Here is an 18314-nt window from a genome sequence, read left to right on the forward strand (position 1 = left end):
CAGTTCTTCAAATATCCTGGAATATCTCTATGTTCCACCATGAAGTTGTTCCCTGAAAGTACCCTCTTGACATCCTCTTTTTTTTTGTGAAGAAATAAAAAGAGCCACTTCTTCAGCCAGATTCTTTATCCCTGTGTCAAAATGACTAATACTAGAGGGCATTCATTTAAGATGAGAGGAAGTAAATTCAAATGACATTTTAGGGCATGTTATTTTGTTACCCTAAGAGTGGTGAGTGCTGGGAATGGACTGCCAGGTGGCAATAGTGGAGGCAAATACAATGAAGACATTTAAAAGACTCTTAGACAGACAGATGATTGTGCAGATAATGCAGGTGTAGGTGGAAAGTATTAATTCAGTTAGGTTTTTAATTACTGGTTTAATTAGTTCAGCACAATATCATGGACCAAAGGGTCTGTTCCTGTGTTGTACTCTTCAATATGATATGTTCATGAATCTGAAATTGCATTGCCCTAGAACATTCTAGTAAGTATTTTCTGAAACCCCTCCTAGCTTTTCACAACCTTACATCCAATGAAGTCTTTCAATTCTGTATATCAGGTATTGAAAACTTGCTTATGCATTTGTTTGGTTTATACTTTATGAAAAGCAGGTTGAAAAATAGTATGGTGAAAAACAAGTAGCAACAGAACACATTTTCAAGTAATTGTTGCTTATAATCTCTAAAGTAATATATAAATAACCCTACCTTTATTGGGGGAACTTTTTGCAGATCAGCAAAATCTGAAATTATTTAGACCTAACTTTAAGAAGAGAGTTTACCCTTTGAACTAAATTCTGCTCCACTTCCGAAGTCTTTGCTTTCAATTGGACAGGACACTCAAGATTTGGCCTATGACCCTTCACAATTATAGCAGTTATTGGCCAATTGAGTTGTGAATCAATCCCAGTCCCAGTGATGCAAACAAAAGAGGTCATTCCTGTGTTATATAAGATTTTTCTTTAAAGTGATATCGTACATTGGAAACAAAAATATTTTGGATAATTCTTTTGGTCTTGGAAATTCCATGCCTTCTAAATTTAGCACAATAACATTGTGGTATAATCCAGAATGAAGTAAGTACTAAAATAGTTAAACAGAGAGCAGGTTACTAGCCTAGGTTTATCGTTAATCAGATATTGAAGATTAATGAATGATCTATTTGAGATGTCTGAGATTATTAAAAGATCAGTGTCTTCCTCTGATGTGGGAGCCTGTAACGCAGAGTATAACTTTACACTAATATCTAGGTCATTCCAGTGGAAAATCAGGCAACTCTCCTTCTATGACCCCATTATTGGAAACCTGGAGCTCTCATCCAAAAAAAAAGTTAGTAGGTTATAGCTCAATGGAAGGTTTCAGAAATGAGGTCATGTATTAGGCAAGGCTATTCTGGAAACAGTTAACCAATGGAATTAAGATACAGATTGGCTATAACTAATTGAATAGTGGGGCAGCATAAACTGCTGAATGTCCTACTCCCGTTTCCAAATTATGTCCAAAAAGCGAACAATGATTTCCATTTATAATATCTCTTTTCAAGATGGCCCAAAGTAACTTGCAGCCACAGAGGTCCTTTCTGAAAGCTGAACAGCTATGCTGTAGCAAGTAGAACAGCCAATCTGTACAGTGCAAGCTTCCAAAGACAGCATTACGATGACATCCAGATGACCTTTACCCTTTCATCAATCTGATCACACTTTAAGTGCAAGTTTATTTATTTTTAATATTTTTTAAAACAGCAATGCACTCTTTCGACATATACACATTTATATAATATAAATTAATGTTGTATTCTTAGTATGTAGTTTTAAAATGATGGACTAAAATAACTAGCATCACTTGCTAGACAATTGAGTTACTCCATGCAGTAGGAGTACTGAAGGCACCAACATGATTATTAAAAATATATTTTTCTAATCTGGGAGACATGTCTTTTGAGAGAATTGGTTAAGGGTAGACAAGGAAAAGGAAAACCGGTCACTCCTCAGGCAGTATAATTTCTCAATTTAAAGCAAGATAGACTAATTCAAAGTTTATTTTAAAAATTTCACTCTAAAATGTTGTTTCTATTAATAGAAATGTTCTTTCTTTCTTTCTTTCTTTCTTTCTAAATCTTTTTATTAATATTAGTAATATGGACAGAATACAGATGATATATTGATAAAGAAATTACCAACATACACATTCCATTACATATGAAAAAAAACATACATAATAGTTACAATATAAATGAGTTTACCAAGACATAAGCCATAAGATATATGTATGGACATAGTAAATCTAAATATTTCATAATGTATAATATAAAAAAAACAGAAAAAAGAAAGAAAAAAACAAAAAAAAATTATATAATGCAGAACTAGCTAATCTAATCTAATAACTATAACTAATAAGTAATATAAAAGAAAAAAAACAAAAGAGAAGGGAAAAAAAAACGGGCTGTTTATAATATCTCACAAAAATAAGTATTCATCAATGCCGTCACTTCCGGTCCTCTCAAAATACATAAGCTGAAAGCTGGGAAATCAAATGAACTTGGCACAGGGTCATATTACATCATATGAAAATGTTGAATAAATGGTCTCCATAACTTTTCAAATTTAATAGAAGTCTCAAAAGTACCACTTCTAATTTTTTCTAAATTTAAACATAACATAGTTTGAGAGAACCAATTAAATACAGTGGGAGGATTAATTTCTTTCCAATTCAACAATATAGATCTTCTAGCCATCAGAGTTAGAAATGCAATCATTCGACAGGCAGAAGAAGATAAATGCAGTGAATCTAACATTGGTAAACCAAAAATTGCGGTAATAGGATGAGGTGGTAAATCAATATTCAAAACCGCAGAAATAATATCAAAAATATCTTTCCAGTATTTCTCCAAAAATGAACACGACCAAAACATGTGAGTTAAAGACGCAATTTCAGAATGACATCTATCACAAATAGGACTTATATGAGAGTAAAAATGAGCTAATTTATCCTTGGACATATGGGCCCTATGTACGACCTTAAATTGTATTAGTGAATGTTTGGCACATAACGATGATGTATTAACTAATTGAAGAATTCTATCCCAATTCTCACTAGAAATACTAAAACTAAGCTCTCTTTCCCAATCCTGTTTAGTCTTATAAAGAGGCTCTGAACGTATCTTCATAATTATATTATAAAGTTTTGAAATAAGCCCTTTTTGAAAAGGGTCTAATTCAAATAAACTCTCCAAAGTATCTGAAGGCACAAAATTTGGAAACGTAGAGAGTACAGAACTTAAAAAATGTCTAATCTGTAAATATACTTTAAGTGCAAGTTACTTCACTGGAAAGATATCCTTCTGTTCTTCGAGCTATGCCGTGAGATTGTTCACTCCCACCTCAGAAAGCCGATGGACCTCCGTTAAACATCTCACCTAAGATGCAACATTTTCAAAACTATATAGCATTCCTTCAGTACTAGAAAACTGGCCTCAAGGTCCGTAATTATGCTGTTGAAGTTGAGCTTAAACCAACAGTCTTCCGCTTTCAAGATATTAACATCACTCAAGTTCATTTGAAATTTATCCTGGTTAAACAGGCAAAATTTCCAAAAAATGATAATGTAGTGTAACTAAAGACTACTTTTCCTATTTCTCATGTACCTACAGTTATTTTCCAATTGCCAATATGAGGCAAGTAAAAACTATTACTAGAACTATTTAGATTAAAGTACAAAATGCTTAACAATATTCCACATTTCTAGAGAACTCTCTGATTTATAAGCAGTTTGAATGCTAAAATGACAGGTTCGCTGAACAATTCTGTTCCAGAACAGAAGATAGATTTCACTTGGTTACATTAATACATACAAAATGGGGAAAAAAAACAATATATGTACGCACAAGATATACAACAAATGTTAATTAAATTCCTAAACAAACATTTCTGGAGCCATAATATGCTTTGCTATTGGAACATTAGGAGTTGATGATCAGAAGGAAAAGTCTGCATTTATAGAAAGCATAACTGTGATGTACAGCCGTAAAATTGAACTTAAAGTAAAATGTTTCAATTTGACACTCACATACTGACACGGTAATTGGCATATCTGAGGAAATATTTTCTTAGACAATTATGACACCATACAGGAAACATGAGTGAAAATAAGCTTTTTAAACTCACAATCTGACAGAATTACATTGAATTGATGGGAGTATCAGCTTTGGTAGAGAGGGAAGTATTCTGAATCAGAAGGTTACAGTCCAGTGCCAGACAAAACTGTTGGAGGTGCTAGGTAAAACATTAAATCAAGGCCCCTGCCCTTTCAGGTGAACATTAAAGATCAATTGACTTTATTCTGGAGAACAGAGAAGTTATACCAGTGTCTTGGTCAATGTTTAATGCATAGTCAATATTAATGAGACTGTTTAGGCCAGAAGTTCATTTGTAAGGAGCTGAAGAGTTTTTCCAGCACTCTGAAAATTACGTTTCTGGAGGGGGATGTAAAAGCAATCACTTATGTGGGCAAAAAGAATATTGCAGCGAGTAATACAGTTGTCTCTTCATTCTGGAAAATGTAGGTTTAATCCTCTTTGTTGTCTATCTGGAATTTTCATGTTCTGTCTGAAACTGCCTGGGTTTTCCCTTCAGTTCTCTGACTTACACCAACAACCCAAACACACGCTGACTGAGCAGTTGGCTCTGTGAGTGACTTTCTGTGCAAGGAGGAGCAGGAAATTAGGGTGGAGTTGGTGAGCAGAGAATTCTGGGAAATATGTGATGCCTGAGATTGATGGTAATACTCTGAAAGGGAAACTGGACTGGCTAGCTTAAATGGCCTCCATTTATGCTGTAATAAAATTTAAAGATTTCTGCACCAGGCACTATTGGCAATATCAGTTCTTTCCTGATCTTGTATGCAGAAAATTGCACTTCATTGTTCCAAAGGGTTCCTGTCATTGGGAATCCTGGAACAACCATGGGGATCCAATCCAGCTAAATCTAATTAAGTTACCACATGATCTCCTTGGCACCAACCCAATGCACTAGCTTTGACTCTGGCGCTCTTGATAATGTACTCTATCCCCCAGATTTGGCCCAGGCTCTGAATCCTGTTGTCTCTATGCAACTACATATCAATTAACTAAAAGTACATATGTGTGATATGGCTTCAACTGGTGTATTCACACTTCAGTGAGAGAAAGAGAAAGAGCAATACGCAAGCGAGGGCAACAGATCATATGTAGTGCTAAGGGGAGTCATTGTTCTAAAAGAAATAAATCCATGCATTACACTTCCTACCCCTTTAGATTAATATAACATAAAACTGTATATGTATAACACATTCAATTGCCCTTTTACCAACCATATTTGAATAAACATGCTTTTATAGTAACGGTCCATGACTAACTTCAGTCTTTTGGGTAATGCTCTGTTTCTTTCAGAATAGCGCCTCTAGACGTGTGGCGTGACATCAGGTTTGGTGGGTGCCTTGTCAAAGACAACATTCTCGGTTGCCGATGTCATGTTGCTGTTAGAGGCACGACTGTCTCTGAGAGGTAAGTCCAGTGGTTGTAATGTGTCCGTCTTGTTGGATGCATTCGACTCAGGTGTGTACTTCGGCTGAGCATCCAGTGTCTGGTCCACATGACGTCACCCTGTCTAATCTCCAACATCCACTGTGTACATCAATGGTCCAGTTCTTGTACCTACTAACTCCTCAAGTCACATCTCCTCTCTTCATTCTTCAAGATATTAACATTGCTCAAGTTAATTTGAAATTTATCTCAGTTAAACAGGCAAAATTTCCAAAAAATGATAATGTAGTGTAACTAAAGACTACTTTTCCTATTTCTCACGTACCTACATGGCCAAAGCCCACAAAAACCCAACAGCTTTCATACAGACAAGAAAGAATAACGTCTCTCTCATTGGTTAAAGTCCTATTATCACTAGTCATAACACAAACATAGCAGCTACGTGAGAAACCATTACATCAGCAATTAACAGTACAGGGAAGTCATTACATAAATGAGCTGATTGTGGATTACAGGAGGAATGGAGGCGGACTAACCCCTATTTACATCAATGGATCTGGGGTTGAGAGGGTGAACAGCTTTAAGTTCCTCAGCATACACATCACCGAGGAACTCACATGGCCTGTACATACCGGCTGTGTGGTGAAAAAAGCACAATAGTGCCTCTTTCACCTCAGATGGTTGAAAACCTTTGGTATGAGACCCAAATCCTAAGGACTTTCTACAGGTGCACAATTGAGAACATCCTGACTGGATGCATCACTGCCCGGTATGGGACCTGTACTTCCCTCAGTCGCAGGACTCAGCAGAGAGTAGTGCATCTATAGATGTGAACTTCTCACTTCTCAGGACATTTACAGAGACAGGTATGTAAAAAGGGCCTGAAGGATCATTGGGGACCTGAGTCACCCTAACCACAAATTGTTCCAGCTGCTACCTTCTGGAAAATGGTACCACAGCATAAAAGCCAGGACCAACAGGCTCCAGGACAGCTTTTTCCACCAGCCCATCAGACTGATTAATTCATGCTGATACAACTGTATTTCTATGTTATATTGACTGTCCTGTTGTACATACTATTTATTATAAATTATTATAAATTGCACATTGCACATTTAGATGGAGACATAACATAAAGATTTTTACTCCTCATGTATATGAAGGGTGTAAGTAATAAAGTCAATTCAATTCAATTCAATTCAATTCAAATTATCAACAAAGCTGACCTTGCATCAAGCTCCATTTTCAGTTTTACACCAGACTCACCTTTTGTGTTCCATATGATTTTGTGATCTGCTTTAGTAATACTATGCAGTTCTAGGCATGACATCTCACTTTTGTCTGACTCAGTGTTGTCTGTTTCTGTTGCATATTTGGTCATTTTATGCACTTGCTTAGTTTAGTGTTTGAAATTTTTCACTCGGTTGTGTTTCTTTTCTGCATTGCACACTTTATGTGACCTTGTCTTTGACACTTTCTGCAAGCTTTTTTATCTGAACCAATAGTCATGGGAGGATTTGCCTCATCAATAACAATTTTTGGCTTTTTACACCATTCAGGTACATTTTGTGCATTTCACATTCTAGACTCTTTTTCTGTAGTTCTGCTGCATCCTTTGCTGCAGTCTCTAACAATATTGCAAAGGTCACTGCCCATTCCAAGCTTAGGTCTCTTTCAAACAGTAGCTTCCTTTGAGTGCTTTGACTAAGCATGCTACATACAAGCCTGTCCCTCGATCCATCAGGAAGTCCATCTCTAAGGTCACAGTATTGTGAGAGTTTGCATAGTTCTTCAATGTATTCAGAAATGTTTTCATCGTTTGACTGATCTCTTTTGTAAAATCTAAATCTCTCAGTTATTACCAGTGGTTAGGTGATTTTGTATAATTGTCACAATTTCATTGACCGTCTTGCTTGCTGGCTTTTCAGGAGTTACTAAGTTGTGTAAGAGACTGTATGTCCTAGTGCCCACTAAGCTAAGAATTGTGAGGGCTTTCTTTTCCTCATCAACATTGTTCACACCACAATACAGTTCAACCCTCTTGCCTTACGACTTTCAGCCTTCTTTAGCACTTTTGCATTAATCAGCTTTCCCCGACTAAAGCCATCGCCACATTATTTTCACTTTACCCTTGCCAGCTGCACGCATTTCACTGTGTACTTTGCAGTTCCTCAAGCATCCTTTTGTTAGCGTCTGTGATGGTCTACTCCGCACTGTTTCCTTTCACTGCCTTGTCCCGTAATCATCCTACAGCTGTCGGTGCAGTTGGTGATATTCTCTGACATTCACGTTTGTACTTATTGCCAATTTGTTGATTGTGGACTGATGTATTCACATTACAGTGAGAGAGAGAGAGAGAGAGAGAAAGAGTGAGGGAGAGAAAGCATTGCACATATATAGACAACAGATCAATACTCATACGTTGTCAGTAGTCCATACGTAGTGCTAAGGGGAGTCATTGCTTTAAAAGAAATAGATCCATATATTACAGAGTCCAAGTTCTCTTCCACACTACACACATATGGCATTGTAGACTCATTTCAAAAGCTATCCTTGATTTTTACTGAAGTGCAGTTTCTGAGAATGTGACATATGTACATTGCCTGCTGTTCTTATGTTTCTGTGTCATCTCATTAAAATGCACTGAGTTATGAAATACAGACACTTTTCCTTTTAGAACACTTAGCTTCTTCAGCCTGCTTTGCCATTTAATGAGGCAATGGCTGATCTGTGATCTAACTCCTCTTATACATCTTTGTCCCATATCTTTACTTAAGATAAATTGATTAATCTCAAACTAGTAATTAACAATTGACCTCACATTAATTGGCGTTGATGGAAGAGATTTTTAGACGCCTGTACTAGTGGTTTGCAGTAAGTTCCACTCTAGTGGGTGATGAAGTTTCTCTGAGATCCTTGTTGGAATAGTTTGTTAGAAACCATTAGAAATAATGGTTGAATTATTTTCAGTGTTGGATGTTTTTAGCTTCTGCTTTATCTTTTAACTCTTAACATTTGCAGTTGTTCAAGAAGGCAAGTTCTGGAAGCTTCCCGAAATGGATTCAATAACTTGGTAAACCTGGTTTCTGTCTTACTTAGGTTCATGGCCTCGTTTTGCTCTTTGGAGGAATGCAGGTCTCATGGGAAGAGCAGACCTCCTCCTAAAACAACTGCTGGTCCAGAAGCAAAATATACCGCTGGAAGAACTCGGCGGTTCAAGCAACATCTGTGTAGGCAAACAGAGTGTTGGCATTTCTGATTGTGATCCAGCACCAAAGACTGAGAATGTACAGGGAATAAAGCCAGTGCATAGAAGGGAGGAGTTGTCGAGATAGAGACTAGTGGGTAGTAGGTGGGACCAGAAGATGAGTGGATGAAGGATCAGACTTAGGTAGGGAAGGGGTAGTGTTCAGATAGAGGCTGATACATGTAAATACTAAGTTCAATTAGATAAGGAAGGAATATGGACAAATGGAACCAAGTGGGGGAGGGTAACAAGACTAGATTATGAGGGAAAATGTGAACAAAGGGAGAAAAAAACCTAACTAGATTGGTGGGAGTGGGAAAGGAACACAAGGGTTATAGATGATCTAAAAATTGAAAAAATTATTACTCATACCATTGGTTTATAGGCTACTTGAGTGGAATATAAGGCGTTGCTCTACTAGTTAAAATTTGGCTGTACTTTAGCAGTGTGGAAGGCAGAGAACAGACAAGTCAACGTGGGATTGGGCAGGGGACTTGAAATAACAAAAAACTGTTGGATGAGGGTATAGAATTGTTACTTTTCTAGTATTTTCCTTGTAGTTTAACTTTCCTATGCTTGATTGTATTTTAATATAATTACCTATATACATGTAATTGTTGCAGTAATTACCATACAGTTGCTTTTGTATTTTTCTAGAGACATCTTAGCTTTCAGAAACAAATGTCATACTCCTTGAATCTGGTGGTTTTGTGGGTTAATTGTAATCAATCGAACTTTGTTATCTTTAGCCTGTGTATGAGGCCACCACAACTACTTTTTCTTTGTCTTTCCTCTTTTTGTTTGTTTTCTGCTCTTGTAAGACATAATAAAACAATAATAACCAACAAGTTGTATGCCTCATTCTTGATTTCAAATAGCCTTTGGATCACATAAGTATCAGGATCCAAAAAGCTGAAGACAGAGAGTAGGTGAGGGTGGGGAAGGAAGAACGTGACTGGCCCATTAAACCGGATGGCATGTCCCAGATGTCCCAGATTCGTGATGAGCCACCACCTCAAGAAAGTGGCAAAATGTAAAAAGAGTTGAAAGATTGCACAGTCTCAGCCCAAAACATGAAACAGCTGCCGTTGAACCTGCAGCGTTCTTCCTGCAGGTTATGTTTTTCCCCATAGTTTCTTATGGCCACTGCTAAACCAAAAGCTCCGGGAGCTCCTGATTTACAGCAGCAACTACAAATATGATCAGATTCTTTTAGGTAAAAGTCCTACAGGCTTCTGTGAGCAGAACTACTCCAGACAACATTACCTGAGGGCAGCTGACGGCAATTGCCAGCAGCACTCCCACAGGTTAACAATACTAGTACCATGCACAGTTGTGAAACAGGACTAAAAGAAGGCGTTTGCAAGGCACTGAGTTCATGCAAGTCTGATGGTGTCATTTGGCCCAGGTGTAAAGTTATTTGTGACATTTACACCTGTTTCACCTGAGAGGTCCTGAAACCAGGGTTAATGCCCCCTGGAGCTTACATGGTGGAATCGAAGCACCTCAGGTGAAAAACAAACATGTTTATTGTTCTTTCTCCTGCTAAATACCTTCTACCCAGTTTGAAAGTGTGAAGAGTAACGAAGGCTAATGAACAGCCAAATTACTTCCAAGCCCAGTCTGAATTAAATGCTGCTCATGGCTAGACAATGATTGAAATGGTTTGTACAGAGCTGTGGAGTTGAGTCTTGCAGATATACAACATGGAAGTGACCCCCTGGGTCAGCTCATTAGGTCTGTGCTGACCATTTTTACACTAATTCTGCTGTAATCCAGTTTACTCTCACCACATACCCATCATCTCCCTCCATGTTCGGCCATTCATCTACATGGTAGGGACATTGTTCCTAGTTACCCTGCTTTGTAGATGTGGGAGGACACTGGTGCATTCAGAGGAAACCCACATAACCACAGTCAGGATGTGCAAATTCCTTACAGACAGTCCTGATGAGGCAGCAACTCTACAGGCTGAGCCACTGTGACATCCATAAATTCAGACACCATCTTCACTGTCATTATGTCTTTGAGATGATCTTGTATTTATATTTTAATGAGGAAAGTGCTGAAACTGCTGTTTGTATTTCAACACATCTTTCTTTTTAGCCTTCTCTGCTGCAATCAAGGGAAATTATGGGAACTCTGAACCTAAACTACTGCTGTGGCATAAAATATTCTGAAAATCCTATGATTGGTCTATTGAGGACTCCGTGAATTTATTATGATGCATTAAGTCAAAATTATAGCTCAACAAACTTCCTAGCATTGAAAAATATTTTTATAGTGTGTTATTATTTTAGCATCAGTATCAGGTTTAATATCACCAGTATATGTCATGAAATTTGTTAACTTAGCAGCAGCAGTACTACGCAATACATTAATATAGAAAAATTAAGTAATTCAATTACAGAAAGTATATATGTATATGCATATTTAATAGTTAAATTAAAAATAGTGCATAAACAGAAATAATATTTTAAAAATGAGGTAGTGTCCAAGGGTTCAATGTCCATTTAGGAATCAGATGGCAGAGGGGAAGAAGCTGTTCCTGAATCACTGAGTGTGTACCCTCAGGCTCCTGTACCTCTACCTGACAGTAACAATGACAAGGAGACATGTCCTGGGTAATGGGGGCCTTTCTGACGCACTGTTCCTTGAAGGTGTCTTGGGGATTACGGAGGCTAGTACCCAAGATGGAGCTGACTTATTTTACAACTTTCTGTAGCTTCCTTAGATCCTGTGCATTAGTTCCCGCCCCCCCCCCCCCCCATGCCCGACAGTGATGCAACCTGTCAGAATGCTCTCCATGATACGTGGAGACATTTTTGAGTGTTTTGGATCACAAACCAAACATCCTCAAACTCCTGATGAAATATAGCTGCATTGATATGTTGGGCCTAGGTTAGACTGCCAGAGATCTTGATGCCAAGGATCTTGAAATTGCTCTCTCTCTCCACTTCTGATCCCTCTATGAAGATTGGTTCATGTTCCCTCATCTTACCCTTCCTGAAGTCCACAATCAGCTCATCAGCTCTTTGGTCTTACTGACAATGAGTGCAAGGTTGTTGCTGCAAAACCATTCAACTAGCTGGTATATCTTGCTCCTGTACACTCCCTCATCTCCATCTGTGATTCTATCAGCAATGGTTGTATCATCAGCAAATTTGAAGATGGCATTTGAGCTTTGCCTAGCCACACAGACATGGATATAGAAAGAGTAGAGCAGTGGGCTAAGCACACATCCCTGAGGTGTGCCTGTGCTGATTGCCAGCGAGGAGGAGATATTATTACCAATCCACACAGATTGTGGCCTTCCATGATATTTTAAGTATAAAGCATTTTAAAATAAAGTTTTTAAAATGATTCCTGATATTTCCACTTCCATTTGAATCACCTATATTATTCTGTCTGTATTTACCATTGTATAATATTTGAAATATTTCTTATTTGTCAGATAAATGTCTGAAATGAAAGAATTTGCGAGTTGATGGGGAGGAGTTACAGGGCTAAATGGCTTGACCTCTCATAGAGCTAGCATAGACTTGATGGGCTGAATAGCCTCTTTTGTGTTGCAACTATTTTGTATCTCTCATTCCTGGCATGCTTTCTATGTGAACTGTTTTAATGTGATAATGATAGAGATATCTTAGTTTGATGTCCAACAGCAGCAGAGTGTTAGAGAGAGAAAGTTTCTGCTACAGTGAGTGCAGGATCTTTGTAGGGGGCTTTCTTCAATGTCAGTGAACATGTCATTGCTTTGGCACCAAGTGCACATTCTGGCTCAATAAATACAAGTTAAATTCTTGGGCCTCTGCATTTCATGTGCCACAAAGTAAGGAATTCACATTCTTTTGTGATTTAAGTACATATTTGGAAATATATTTTTGAGAATGGAAATTTAAACTATCGAGTCCCAAATGCATTATTATAATGTCACCGTGGGAGTGAAGGATTTGTAATTTAGGATGCAGAACAGGTATCACCTCAGGAACTCCACAGCATCCCTCTTCATGCTCTTGCTTATGAAAACCATGGCACAGAGCCACTGTACTCAGATGCATAATTATTTGAAATGAACAATTGGACAAGTTTAGTATCCACAAATCCCAGCTGAGATAACCTTCCCATTGGTTGGCTAGTAGTGAAGTGGGAACACCACTGCTGCTAACTGGCAGGAAATTCTTTCCAGAGTCCTCAATTACTGTACATTATAGGTATGCGCAACTTTTGCCAACTAAGATAGATTACTCGAAAGAGGAAATCAGCAAATATTGTTCTGGCATAGCCTTCAAAAAGCAAAAAATCACATCTCTTCATGAACCATATTCATCAAGTCAAGAATTTCCCAGCATCTCTTGCTGTTCACTGCTAGCCTCAAATCTTGACTTCTGTGGTTCCCATTATTCCAACATGAGGGACCATGTCATCAAAGTGGCAAGATTTTCATTCTAATGTTCCCTATACAAACCTTTCCACTTCACTCCCACTTTTGTCTTTTGAAGTCCACCTTTGTCCAAAATACTGAACTAATAGCTTCATTTGTAACTCATTCAAATCTCTCCAATAAAAGACTTCAGGAACCTTGGAACATACTGCTATGTTATGGACATAATACAATTAGAAACTGTTGTTCAATGACTCCTGAGGCTGAATGGTATTATACCAATTCCCACTTTGGTTGGTGGTAATTTAAAATGTGGTCATTTTTTTTTTAATTTTATGAATTCAGGTTTTTATTGTGTATTAGAAACCACAGTGATCTGAAAACAAATTTTGGGCTGGCCTAATCAAAATTCCCTTCATTCTGATACATTCCTTTCTCCAGGCCATTTATTAAACAATCCCAAAATTTGTGCAGAATCCCTCCTATTTGCATACTAACGCATCCTATCCAATTAGTTAATGGAGCACATTGGGTCAAGAGAATGATTATGAATAGTCATCTCCTTAAGAACAGATGCTGTTATCAGATTACAATCATGCTCTCTCTCTTTACGTTCATTCGAGTCATAGGTCCATAGAGAGAATACTGCAACACAGAAACGGGCATTCTGGCCCATCTAGTCTGTGCTGAACTATTATTCTGCCTAGTCCCATTGACTTGCACATGACCACGGCCCTCCAAACCCCCATCCCATCCATGTACTCATCCAAACTTCATTCAAATATTCAAATCAACCTCACATGCACCACTTCCTCTGGACGCTCGTTCCACACTCACATCGCCCTCTAAAGGAAGAAGTTCCCCATCAGATCCCCCTTAAATATTTCACTTTTCACCCTTAACCTATGACCTCTGCTTCCAGTTTCACCCAAACTCTGAGGAAAATGTCTACTTTCATTAATCCAATCTATGCCCCTCATTATATCGCTTAAAGCAGCTGGAGTTGTGTCCTTTGCTAAAATGTCATTGTTCAAAATGGAATTTATGCCTTCTCCCTGTCCACAGCAAAGATTGCAGTTTTCCATCTTTTCCTGGCATGGCCTTCCCCTTGCAGCATCATGCTTGACTACCTAACTGAACTGGAAAATCTAACCTGTCCCAGTTGGCTCATTCTGCATTTATTCACAAGTTTGGCTCACAAGTGGAATTGAAAGGAAATTTCAGAGCTGCTGCTGCCTCTTGAATAATTTCTGTTTGGCGGAGCACAAAACATTACTGTGTAATCCACAGAGAATCTTTCCCAGCTCTATTGCAGGGACACAAAGTTAAATAGCCTTGCTGCCAGTTCAAGATCCTGCATTATTTTCATTTATTTCAGGCAGGCAGCGATGAGTGGGGGAAAGGGGAACCACAAAACAAATGATGATCTGTTCACATTGTCAGTCTTCGAAGCAGCACCTAGCCCAATCGACAGAATGAATTTCTGTCAGATTTGTTTGATATGGACAACCGACTCCACGTTGATGCTGAAGGAAAATGCACTTCACCTGGTGTTGGTTAGACAGGAGGTTAAAATTTAGTTGCGGCACGGGTGTGATTCCCTTGGTCCACTGCTACGGTGGCAGCTGCTTTTTCTCTGAACTCCGGGTTGCAGCTACAGACCCCTTTCTTCCTGGCAGCGTTACATACTGCCACTATTGTTTTCCTGTTTGTTCTTACTTCACCCCAACACTCCACCATTCACCTCACCTCCACTCGCCAGCATCTTGTGTTGTGCTCATACCTCCCCACTCCTCCTACAACCTGTTGTTATCCATTAATGCACCAAGTGCTTCTCATCACCAGATGAACAATGAGTAGATGGCGCTCTACAGTATTGCATGCTGGGTAACCACGCCTGCATGATGTCGTGCCCTCAAACTCCAGATCCCCAACTACATCTAAACCAGCACCTCATTGAAAAGATTTAGCCGAATCACTCTCTCCAAGCCTTGGTCTCTGATTGGTTGGAATGCATCTGACTTTGTTCAAGAAAACTTTCTAATGATATATTGTTCAAATTTTCACTTGTCTCCATTAATTCCTGCATGACATAGTTCTGAAATGCCAAATCAAATCATCTTTCTTATATTAAATGAGGAAAAGTTTCAATTTTTCCCAGTTTCCTTAACATTTTTGCCTTGTGCAGAAAATAATAAAAAGTATACTATGCACCCGGCAATCATTTAGCAACTACCCTGTGACACACCGACTCCATCTTTTTTATTCCAACGGTGGACCTTCCTACTATACCCACTCTCAGCTCTCACAGATTCCCACTTGTTCTCAGGCTACTTCCTAAACCCCCATTACCTTTTGTCCTGCTTTACCCACTCATCACTTGTTGATTCCTCTTGTTCTCCTTTTCTTGTAAAAATCGTGTATCATTTATGTTTATGTTTTTGTGATCACTGCACATATGATGCCATGTACCATGATGTTGCCTCAACCAAGATCTTCATGGCACCTCTGGGTACATGTACTTGTGCATATGACAATAAGCTCGTCTTTGACTTTGTTGCTGATTGCAGATCTTTCGTTCTTTGCAATTCTTGTTTCGTTTTGTTTCCTTGACCTTTGATGTCTTCATTCACTCTCAACTCACTTCTTTTTACCTTCACTCAGCACTCTTTGCATCGTCCCCTGTCAGCTCTTACTGATGTGTCTACCCTTGCCTGTCTTTGCTTCATTTACTCCTACTTGACTTGCTACAACAACTAGCTTACCCAAGACACAGGAAATGACAAGGCATCATGGTCACAGCTCCGCACATCACGGAAAACAGCAACCCTCCCGTGGACTCTGTCTACACTTCTTCCTTCTTCAAAGACCCCTCCCACCTCAAACATTCTCTCCTCCTCCATCCATCGAGCAGAAGATAGAAAACCTTGAAAACACTTACCACTAGGCTCAAGGACAACTTATATCACACTAAGACCATTGCATGGACCTCGTGTAGGATAAGATGGATCTTGGCCTCACATCCTACCTCATTATGGCCTTGCCTGCCAGGACTTCCTAAGTAACGGTAATGCTATATTCTGTTATTGTTTTCCTTTGTACCAGCTTGATGTACTGATGTGGTGAAATGATCTGTGTGGATGGCATGGAAAGCCAAGCCTTTAATTGTACTTTATTTACGTATAACAATAATAAACCCATGAATTACCCATTACTGGCTTTGCAATCTCTGTTCTAATGGACTCCTGCTCTGCTTCAGTCAGGTCTCTTCTTCTGGACCTGTTCTGTGTTCTCCACTCTCCCTGCATTCTGCTGCTTCCTAGACCCTTCCTTTTAGTCCAGATGAGGGGAGTTGATACGAAACATTAAGAATTCCTTTCCTCCTACAGATGTGCTCAACCCACTGTGTTCCTCAAACAGATTGTTTGTCACTCCAAGTTCCTGCATCTGCAATCTCTTGTTCTCCTTCCATTTATACCTCAGCACTCAGCGTTGAACTGAATCACTTGGTTTTGAAATTCCCTGATGAGAGATCAGTCATATTAGAAGGGGGGGCATTTCACACAATAAGGCATTGAACTTAGGTTTTCTTACCCATTCTCAGGTGCATCACAGAGGCAAACCACATACAATGATTGGCTAGGCTTACTGAATTCAAGTTTTACCTAAAATATTTGATTAAGCTACAGTTAAATTCTTGGTCATGAAGTGGAGGCGAAACCTTAAAACTGTGGCATTTACACATTTAATTGAAAATACTTTGGTGATGCGGTAATGATATTGTCAATAATATCTGGAATAAGCAGTATTTGTTCTAATGTGTCAACACTTTGGTGAATTGCTATGCCATGTAGATCAGTATTGTGCAGAAATGCATCAATCTCTAATGATTTTGAATAAATTTAAGCCAGAATGATCAAAAATTAATTAATATGCCACGGAATCAGGCATCTATATTGTGTCTCTGATTGGCACAATCAGGTCTGAATTCCAAAAATATTAACAATAATACCTGAACTCTTTCAGCCTAAAGCTCAAATTAAATGTATTGTTCAGCTTCACTGACAATAGACTGAAGCTATAGGTTAAAATATTTCATATAATTGAAGATAGGCTCGGTTCATACTTCTCTTCATTTGTTATTAATTCTTACAGCAATGAAAACCTTCAGTCACCATGATCTTCCATTTTGTGGGAAAAGAGTGGGTTTAGAGCATTCTTTATAATAATATTCTCCCTTTTCTGAAAACAACCAGCATTTTATTTTACCCATAAAGTATTCTGATTTTGTGGACTCCAGACCCCTGCAGGCTTCTGAACATCTAAAAAGGACGTGTATGCATTTCGAGGTTGATGGGTGATGTCTGCTATTCTGCATAGACCATCTGCCCCAAACTACCATTTTTTTTTGTGTAGAGCTGCAAGATCTGAAAGTAAGCATGTCAGTTTTACTGTGTGCTGTAGTAGTTTCTTCTACTCAATGACAGAGCCACTGGATTCATTTAAAAGATGAAGAAATTCTACTTGTAGCAAATTTTTGAGTATCATGGGAACTGATATATAATGAGCTCAATGTAACATTCTTTTCCTTTCAGCCTATTTGGTTCTGCAGCAATGTGTAGCTTTTTCACCCTGTACGGAGTATAATAAGCTAGTTTATACATATTTAACGTGATTACTTTATATCTGCAGTGTTCTAGAATTATATAAAATATATCATACAATCTTAATATTATAGTATGATAATAGTATGATCATTAATATTTTTATATAACTCATTGTCCAAATGCAACAGCTATTTTTCCCTCAAGTATTTAGACATGTTCTGTACCTTAGCAGATAGAATCATTACCTACATAAACACATTAATTAGAAATGTTGCTGATAGAAAATAGAGAATCCTGTGCCTTTCAGCAAGTACATTAGGGAAAGGAATTCCTGCACTAACAAACGCAACAGATTCTTGCAACATAGTCCATGTGTCAAACTTCATCCTTAAGATGAAATATCCAACAACTGAAATCTTTGTCCCACTGAACAAAGGATGTTTAATTGTAGTCGAGGGACAAGGATTCACCAAATGCATTAGGAGTTTGTTGTGCTGTGCTGGTCAGGGCATGAAATGCAACTAAACAACATTCAGCAATATTAAGGAATAAACAAT

At 38.3% G+C, this 18314-nt stretch overlaps 1 protein-coding gene and 1 long non-coding RNA gene across 6 annotated transcripts in view; one reads left to right on the forward strand and one right to left on the reverse strand.

Moving 5' to 3' along the window:
- LOC132402980 (uncharacterized) overlaps positions 1–815 on the reverse strand; it is a 110857-nt gene extending 110042 nt beyond the window's left edge. For all 5 annotated transcript variants that reach the window (XR_009515143.1, XR_009515142.1, XM_059986164.1 and 2 more), the window contains exon 1: positions 710–815. The gene's annotated coding sequence lies outside the window, so the exon portion shown is untranslated. The remainder of the gene's footprint in view (positions 1–709) is intronic.
- A 3138-nt stretch (positions 816–3953) lies between these two features.
- On the forward strand, positions 3954–9601 carry LOC132402982 (uncharacterized). The gene is made up of 3 exons (XR_009515144.1): positions 3954–4558; positions 5427–5540; positions 8619–9601. It is a non-coding gene; the product is annotated as an uncharacterized LOC132402982 (long non-coding RNA).
- Positions 9602–18314: the final 8713 nt, after the last annotated feature.

The sequence above is a fragment of the Hypanus sabinus genome, chromosome 12, assembly GCF_030144855.1.
Source record: "Hypanus sabinus isolate sHypSab1 chromosome 12, sHypSab1.hap1, whole genome shotgun sequence".
In the NCBI taxonomy this organism is placed as follows: domain Eukaryota; kingdom Metazoa; phylum Chordata; class Chondrichthyes; order Myliobatiformes; family Dasyatidae; genus Hypanus; species Hypanus sabinus.